The sequence below is a fragment of the Myotis lucifugus genome, unplaced genomic scaffold (genome assembly GCF_000147115.1).
Source record: "Myotis lucifugus unplaced genomic scaffold, Myoluc2.0 scaffold_353, whole genome shotgun sequence".
NCBI lineage: Eukaryota > Metazoa > Chordata > Mammalia > Chiroptera > Vespertilionidae > Myotis > Myotis lucifugus.
In genome coordinates, this window is record NW_005871401.1 from 345670 (window position 1) to 354641 (window position 8972).

The following is an 8972-nucleotide window of genomic DNA, read 5'->3' on the forward strand; positions in this document are numbered from 1 at the left end:
CTCACATCATTGTTTCTCTGTCTTTTCCTCTCTCTTCCACTCTCCCTAAAAATCAAAGGAAAAATATCCTCTGTTGGGGAGTAACAACAAACTGATGATAGAGAAACATCGATTGGCTGCCTTCTGCATACCCTCCACTGGAGATGGAGCCCGAAACCCAGGTATATGCCCTGACCAGGAATTGAACTAGCAACCTCTTGGTGCATGGGAGGACACTCAACCAACTAAGCCAGGCTGGCCTGGGTACACTTTGTCTCTTGATTGAAATCTTTTTGTTAAGAGAACTGAGGTCTTTGGAGACTGAGGATTTTCAACAATACATTATGCTTGATAAACACAAAAGGGCAAGTCCTTTCCCACAGGCTTTCCAGCTTCACAGAAACCTAAGCCCAAATAAGCAAAAGATCTGCTTCATCAAGATTACACAATTACAGGTTTCAACACTCAGCAGTCCTTTGAAAAAATGGTTCAGAAAAAAAGCTCTGCATTAAGGACTACGGTTATGTGCACAATGGAATAACTAGACAATTGGCTTTCTGCCACTGGAATGTATCCTCCTGAGTGTGAGAAGCCCATTATAATCTGAGGTATGTGGAATGAAGGTGAACCCCATCTCTTTTGGAGAGACTTCTACATAGAGGGAGATGGTATTCTTTAACAGATCTTCCCCACAATCTTGCTTCCACTAGTCCACTAATCGGCCATAGTCTTTTTCTAGCATGTTTATAAAAACCTTTTGCATGGCAGGTCCTTTATGACAATGTTATTTCGCTCTACTGCTTTATGTTCCATGACTGCTCTCAGTGAAGGAGGAATAGGATGGGTTGAATGCTTACAGCGTATCAGGCACTGTGCTAGTCACTTTGGGTGTATTCCACACCCCCCCACCCCGACTTAGTCCTCACAATAACTGGGATTTTGTCTTATCCCCATTTTACCAGTGAGGAACTAAGGTTTGTAGATTTCAAGTACTCTTAGTAAAAATCATGAAGTAGTAAATAGTAGAACCAGAGATCAAACCAAAGTCTCTTGGCTCAAAAATCTTCGCTTTATCCACTACAAACTGTAGTGGGTTAACTTACATCTTCCTTCATAAAGCTATGCTAATCACGAGGTACTATTTTGCTTGTCAAAGGATTTTCAGTTTTACATATTTAGAATGTATTCCAGTGTCTTCAGAATGGTGGATCTCAGCGTTTGACATGCAAATTCTCAAGTGCCACCCAGACCTACTGAACGCTGGAGTTAGGACCCAACAGCAAGTTCTCTGGATGATTCCGATCCACAGGAAAATGTGAGAACCACCGCTTTTGAACAGCGAAATTGAGCTGAACGGGTTCCTTCCTTTGGATATTGGGATGCGACGGCCCTTTTCTTCAGGACATCGCTGCAATCTTTTGCCAACCATTAAAAGCGCAAGTTTGTGGAGGGCAAGGTCTGTGTAGATGAATTGAAGCAAGCAGTTATCAGTGTCAGCAGCAAGGCAGAGGCACCCCAGGGCATCTCTCTGGCCTGGTCTGCCCATGGCTGACTCTCTTTGCCGGCAACCCAGACAACCTGGTGCGAGCGTGGCAGGTGACCATCGGCACCCACTAGAAATATATGGCAGAGCTTTAGTAATAAAATGATTTTTTTTTTTTTTTTTACTTAAGAAAAAGTGAAAGTTTGTATGTGGGTGATTCAAGTGCCAGGAACGCCAAGTATGATGGGTCCCTTGTCAATTCTGGTTGTCAGGCTGCGTTGAGGCAAATGCAGAGGTCAAGTCTGTATTCAGCGGGAAAGAGTGCGCTGTCACGGGTGCAGAAGGGACATTTTTCTGAGTGTCAAACTCTGACACACGTGCCACTGTTTGTCACCCCCACCTCAGGACACGTATTTTCTCTGTAACAGAAGCTGTGGAAGCTTTAGACAACTGAACGCTCATCTCCATCTCAAAAAACCATAGTCCAGTTCTTGCTTTATTGCAACCTTGCTTCACGTCTTTCTCCGGCAGTTTTTTTTAAATTATCTAGTTTTTAAGTCACATCCAACCTTCTTTTTCAAGTATTTTTTAAACAGTGTAAACCCCGACACAATACACCAACATAAGTTCATGCCTTTCAAGGAGAAGTCGCAGTGGTTCTCAACCTTCTGGCCCTTTAAATACAGTTCCTCATGTTGGGACCCAACCATAAAATTATTTTCGTTGCTACGTCATAACTGTAATGTTGCTACTGTTATGAATCGTAATGTAAATATCTGATATGCAGGATGGTCTTAGGCGACCCCTGTGAAAGGGTCGTTGGACCGCCAAAGGGGTCGCGACCCACAGGTTGAGAACCGCTGGAGGGGGGAACCTGTGCGAGTGAGTGGCTTCTGGAAGACCTTCATGCTAAGCAGGTTAGAGAAGTCTGGGTCTTCTTTCTGAGTTTGCTGTATTCTGCGTTCACTGAGGAGAACTTGTGTCGGTCATCGGGACCCACTTTGTTCCACGGTTCTGGGCGACTCTTTCCCAACAGACATCGGGATTGAACACTGCCAGGCGCACGATGAACAGCGCTGCCCCAGTACCTCTGGCTCCAATAAATACAAAGAGGGAGATCAGGCTTGGACGCTTCTTGGCCCGAGGATCTGCCGGAGCATGGTTGCAGCAGAGGACCCGGAAGCGGAGAAAAACAAAAGAGCACAAGGGGACAGGTTGCGGGCACCGAGGAGGAACGGATTTCTAAACTCTCCCACGACCCCGGGCTCGGAGGGCACCCTGCATCAGGAGGGCCCGGATGTGGCTGTCCAGGACAGTGCCTGCTTCACCGAGCACCGAGCGCGTCCGCTCTAACCTGACCAGACCTTCAGCGTTCCACTCCAAGGCAAACATTCTTATTCCTGTGCAATGCGTAGGCCTGAGGGGCAATTTCTTTTTGCGTCAAAACTGGGACACCTGTATTGGCTAGACAGGCACTTTCTCAGGAGGCCACGCGTTGTGCGATGGAGGGGCCTACGGACCCAAGACCCAGGGGGCCCTGCGCGCAGCCAGCCGGTGGTCCTCTCACTAGGCACCAGTCGGCCGCCAGGAGCTGGGGGCGCTGTGCTAGGCATAGGCTGCCCCTGAGAGAAGGAGGCCTGCACATTAATGGACTTTTGTTGAACATCTTTGATCTTTCTAAAATTTTTACTTATTGATTTGAGAGAGAGAGAGATAAAGGGAAAGAAAGTGAAACATTGATTTGTTACTCCACTTGTTTATGCATTCATTGGTTGATTTTTTAAAATATATTTTTATTGATTTCAGAGAGGAAGGAAAAGAGAAACATCATCAATGAGAGAGAGTCGTGGATCAGTCGCTTCCTGCACGCCCCCTAGTGGGGCTCGAGCCCGCAACCGGGGCATGTGCCCTTGAGCGGAATCGAACCCGGGACCCTAGGTCCACAGGCGGAAGTGGGCTCTCCCCACTGAGCCAAACTGGCCAGGGCCACCATTGGTTGATTCTTATACGTGCCCTGACCTTGGATGGAACTAGCAACCTTAGCATATTCTGACAATGTATGCTCTGAGGAGTGATCTATCTGGCCAAACATCTTTTATCTTTTAGTGGCATTCCTTAATAGTTGTCCCTCTCCCAATGGGGAGAAGTAATTTTCTTCTTTCTTCTCCTTTATCTGATCTATTTACACATTGCATTTTTGGTAGGCCAGGTGTTAGGGATACAAAGATAAATAAGATAGAATCTGTCTCCAAAGATCCCATGCAGATATATTTCTATGGACTTTCTTGTATTTGGATTTCTTGACTTCTTTTTTCCTGCAAACTTGCTGTGTTCTTTTCTTTGTTGTTGTTTAAAATATATTTTTATTGATTTCAGAGAGGAAGGGAGAGGGAGAGAGATAGAAGCTTCAATAAGGAAGGAGAATCATTGATTGGCTGCCTCTTGCACGCCCCCTACACGCCTTCTACTGGGCATCCAGCGTGCACCCTGGGCATGTGCCCTTGACTGGAATCAAACCTGGGACCCTCCAGTCCTCTATCCACTGAGCCAACCAGCCATGGCTTTTTTTTTTCCTGTTCCGTGTGAATCATTGATTTTTCTTTTCATTATGGCATTCTAAGTTGAGTTCTACTGTTCATAATATGAGGAAAGATAATTTTGTATGTATGCTGATGTCATTTAACTATTAAGTCTTAATGGTCTATGACACACCTAAGATCCTAAAAGAAAAATGAAAGGATGGGATTATTAGGCAAATAATTACCACATAGCCAACCTATGCATAACAGTGCATGCACTTACAGGACATTCTCTTAAATTCTCACTTAGAATATTTGATTATTATTTCAAGTATACTGTAATTTCTATAGTCATTCACTTACCCCACAGTAAATTAAACATAAACCACATGACAGGGGAAGGAAATGCTGTTTATATAGACACGTTGAGAGCCACAATCGCTATTAGTTGGCAGAATACGTACAAGGAAGAAAAGAAAATTGGAAAAATGGAACTGAAAATGCACAGCAGTCTGAGGTAATCAGTTAAGCTGAACAGCCCTAAATATTCCACTGGGAATATGACAAACAGCCCACAAGTCTCTGCCATCTGAGAATTTCTAACCTGGTATTTGAAGGGAATTGAATGAATGGAACACTATTTACTGAGTACCTATTACAGGGTTGACAAAAGTAGGTTTATAGTTGTGAGTACACAAAACACCGAGTCTATTCTTGTATTATTATTTATTAATTATTGTATTATTTTCCATATGAACAACTGTATACCTACTTTTGCCTACCCTGTATATAACCTGAAAGCTCTTTAGGACATCACTGTAAATATACAGATATTCATAGCTTTGGTCCTCAATTATAAAGAAAAGCTAAATTATGCTCTGCAGTCTGTTTTCAGAAAACAGCAGGGATTCCTGGCCAGTGTGGTTCAGTGGTTGAGTGTCAACCTATGAATCAGGAGGTCACAGTTCCATTCCTGGTCAGGGCAGGTGCCTGGGTTGCAGGCTTGATCCCCAGTGGGGAGCATGCAGGAGGCAGCCGACCAACGATTCTCATCATTGATGTTTCTATCTCTCTTGTCCTCTCCCTCCTTTCTCTAAAATCAATAAAAATATGTTGCCCTGGCCGGTTTGTCTCAGTGGATAGAGCGTCAGCCTGCGGACTGAAGGGTCCCGGAGTTTGATTCCGGTCAAGGACACATGTCCATGTTGCGAGCTCAATCCCTAGTGGGAGGTGTGCAGGAGGCAGCCAATCAATAATTCTCTCTCATCATTGATATTTCTATTTCTCTCTCTCTGTCTCCCTTCCTGGTTGAATCAATAAAAAGATATATAAAATAATAATTGTAAACAAATATTTCCAGATGCTTCATTTACCTCTGGCTATGTCTCTATTTTCTATGTCTGAAGCTTACTTCTTTAAAAAAAATGTTTTTGTTTTTGTTTTTTTAAAGAAGACAGCCCTAGCTGGTTTGGCTCAGTGGGTAGAGCGTCAGACTGTGGACTGAAGGATCCTGGGTTCGATTCCGGTCCAGGGCACATGCCCAGGTTGCAGACTCAGTCCCCAGTAGGGGGTGTGCAGGAGGCAGCCGATCTAATTCTCTCTCATCATTGATGTTTCTATCTCTCTCTCCCTCTCCATTTCTCTCTGAAATAAATAAAAATATTTTTTTTTTTAAAAAAAGAAGACAGCAGGGCTATACAACCTAATTTTAGAACCTTAGACACTCTTACATATGAATAGGTTAGGTTTGAAAATCAGAGATATTCCCAAGTCTAGAGTAAGTTAAAGAGTGTACCTTCCTAGGCCACACTGCATTTCCACCAAACAGAAGGGCAGACCAGTTCTTAGTAACTTTAGAACCAAGCTTACTCTCCTTTTGCTGATATAAGTTGTACTAGTAAAGTGGTACCTCTCAAACTTCACTGTGCATGTGAATCACTTGAGGATCTTGTTAAAAATTCAGATTCTAGTTTGGTAGGTTTGGGAAGGGCTGAGCTTCTGCATTTCTTTTTGTTTTTCTTTTTTAAATATGGAACGCTTCACGAATTTGCGTGGCATCCTTGCGCAGGGGCCATGCTAATCTTCTCTGTATCGTTCCAATTTTAGTATATGTGCTGCTGAAGCGAGCACAGATTCTGTATTTCTGACAAGCTCCCAGATGATGCTGATGGACCAAACTCTGTGTAGGAAGGATCCCCAGGACATAATTTTTATTTATATATGAAAGTCCATTGAGAAAGACATGTCCCTCCTTTTTTCCCCAAATTTTTATTTTTACTAAAATATAGTTATACAGTATTATATTGGTTTGAGGTGTACAACATAGTGATTTGGCATTTATATACCCTATGATATGATCGCCACACTAAATCTAGTAACATTCCACTAGTCACCATTGTGATGGCGTCACCACACATCACGTGATCACTGGAAACCACTACATTAGGGAGCGAATGAGAGTAGAAAAGGTAAATAACATCAACTTTTAGAAAAATGGTGGGTTTTTTTCATGAGAGAGAATAATTGATGAGAGAGAATTATTGATCGGCTGCCTCCTCCACGACCTCCACTGGGGATCATTCCTGCAACCCCCACCTGTGCCCTTGACCGGAATAGAACCGCTACCCTATCCACTGAGCCAAACCGGCGAGGGCTAGAACAATAGTTTTGACTTTAGCAAACACCTCCCTCTCCTCCATTCCCGGGATCACACTTTGAGAACCGTGGTCCGTTGCAAGTCTTTATCTCCTCTTAGAGTTAGTGCCTCTCCATTTGGCCAGGACCACCATCAGGGAGCAGGGAGCAGGGAGCAGGGAGCAGGGAGCAGGGAGTCGGAACCACCGCCACTGGAAACACACGCAGCATCCAACCCACCTGTCCCTTCTTGATGATGGTAAGGGAACCTCTTAGCAGCTGCAGGGTATTCCCTAAACCTGCTACCACTCATGTTGATGTGGTACAGATTAAAATGGGCCTAGCATTCCCCTGGCTTCTTATAGAAGCAGTACTTTCTTAGGACTTTATTTACTTTTATTGAGAGAGAGAGAGAGAGAGAGAGAGAGAGAGAGAGAGAGGCATTGATTTTGTTGTTCCACTTATTTCTGCATTCATTGGTTGCTTCTCGTATGTGCCCTGACCATTGATGGATCCACAACATTGGTATATCTGGGATGATGCAATAACCAATGAGCTACCCGGCCTGAACAACCTCATAAAGGGTTAATGGGAGTTGGATATTGACCCTGATCATCTTGACACACATTCAAGTGTTTCCATTTTGTGAGTTACTTTTTTTTTTCTTACTAATTATTTGTTGTAGAAAAATGGTGTATTAGCTTGGGCTGCCATAACAAAACACCACAGGCTGGGTGGCTTAAACAACATTTATTTCTCACAGCTCTGGTTACTGGAAGTTCAGGATCAGGGTGCCAGCACAGTCAGATTCTGGTGAGAGCTATCTTGCAGACTGTTGCCTTCTCACTGTGTCGTCAGAATTGTGTTTCACATCATTGATTTTTTTCTGTGTAATTAAAGGTTATCCTCAACTAGTAAAAAAAATTTAAATTCTCTGTAGTACAGAAACACCCCATTCTTAGGATATTTTAACTCACACAGTTTCATAAAAATAAATCTGTCATATGGAGATATGTCTTTAAGGACTTTAATATCCTTAAGGTCCTTTAAGACATATCCAACTATAATTCCAATATAATTCCAATTCAGCCGTTATAATGACCTGGTTATTATTTAACAGGAAAGGAACGAAAGGGGAGAGCAGATGATACAGACATGCCATTTATACAGCTTTGCCAAAAGCTGCTTTTAACATTCTCCAAGTCTGTTCCCCGCTAATAGGCGGGGGAAGAGACTCGACAAAGGCCGTTTAGACACATGCCCAGTAAGGTCTGAGTGAGGCGGGAAGCTGCCTACCTGTCTGTCATACCTGAACACAAGTTAGTGGCCAGGATGGCCATGGCCACTGCAAGCACACCAAACCTAAATATTTAAACTCCCAACAACGGAAGTTCTGTCTCTTCCTCTCACGCATTGTTTCCTGGCTCTCCTGAGGCAGGGGGATGCGTTTCCCTGTGCTCACACGGCACACGGCCATATTGGACTCCACCCATGGACCAGTCTACTTTAATGAGCTCAGATGCTGAACCACATCCAGCTGCCACATGGAACGGAAGCTCTGGACACTGGCCTTGTTTCTGGCCCAGCTGGAACCCCAGCTGCACCTTTTCCAGGACTGGCTCAAGGGACAGGGGACTTTGGAACCCAAGAAATGTAACTCCACACCAATAACATCTTCCACATCCCATCTTCCCGTGGGAGCTTCTGTCAATACTTATTTCAGCGGCACCCCACGAATCTCCACCTCACGCTCTCTTGCGTCAAGGGAGTTAAATTCTCCAGTAACATTCACGTGGCAGGGAGTGATATATCTCTCTCTGGTGTCCCTGCTTATAAGGATGCCAGCTATATCATGGCTCCACCCTTATGACCTCATTTAACTTGAATCCCTTCCTTAAAGGCCCCATCCTTTATGCCAGTGGTTCTCAACCTTCGGGCCCTTTAAATACAGTTCCTCATGTGGTGACCCAACCATAAAATTATTTTCGTTGCTACTGTTATGAATCGTAATGTAAATATCTGCTATGCAGGATGGTCTTAGGCAACCCCTGTGAAAGGGTCATTCAACCGCCAAAGGGGCCGAGACCCACAGGTTGAGAACCACTGCCTTATGCAGTGAGATGGGGGTTTAAGGCTTCAACATTCTCAATGGCATGATTAATTCTTTGCCCTTCAGAATTGTTTCTACTTTCAAATGTTTTGTTCCATTTCACTGTATATTTCAGTATCACGAGTTTCCATTTTAAAATCTCTGCTTTTATTATTGTCTTCTTCAAATTCTTATTCTTATTCACAATACCTTCAAAGTTCTCACAGCTGTCACTGACATAAATGTTGGGATTAATATGTATAAATAC

General features: G+C 43.7%; 1 non-coding gene and 1 pseudogene across 1 annotated transcript; both read right to left on the reverse strand.

Annotated features, from left to right (window-relative positions):
• Positions 1-204: 204 nt before the first annotated feature.
• On the reverse strand, positions 205-2725 carry LOC111828402 (annotated as a pseudogene).
• A 3279-nt stretch (positions 2726-6004) lies between these two features.
• On the reverse strand, positions 6005-6111 carry LOC111828403. Its single transcript, XR_002832268.1, has one exon. It is a non-coding gene; the product is annotated as a U6 spliceosomal RNA (small nuclear RNA).
• Between the last annotated feature and the right edge of the window lie 2861 nt (positions 6112-8972).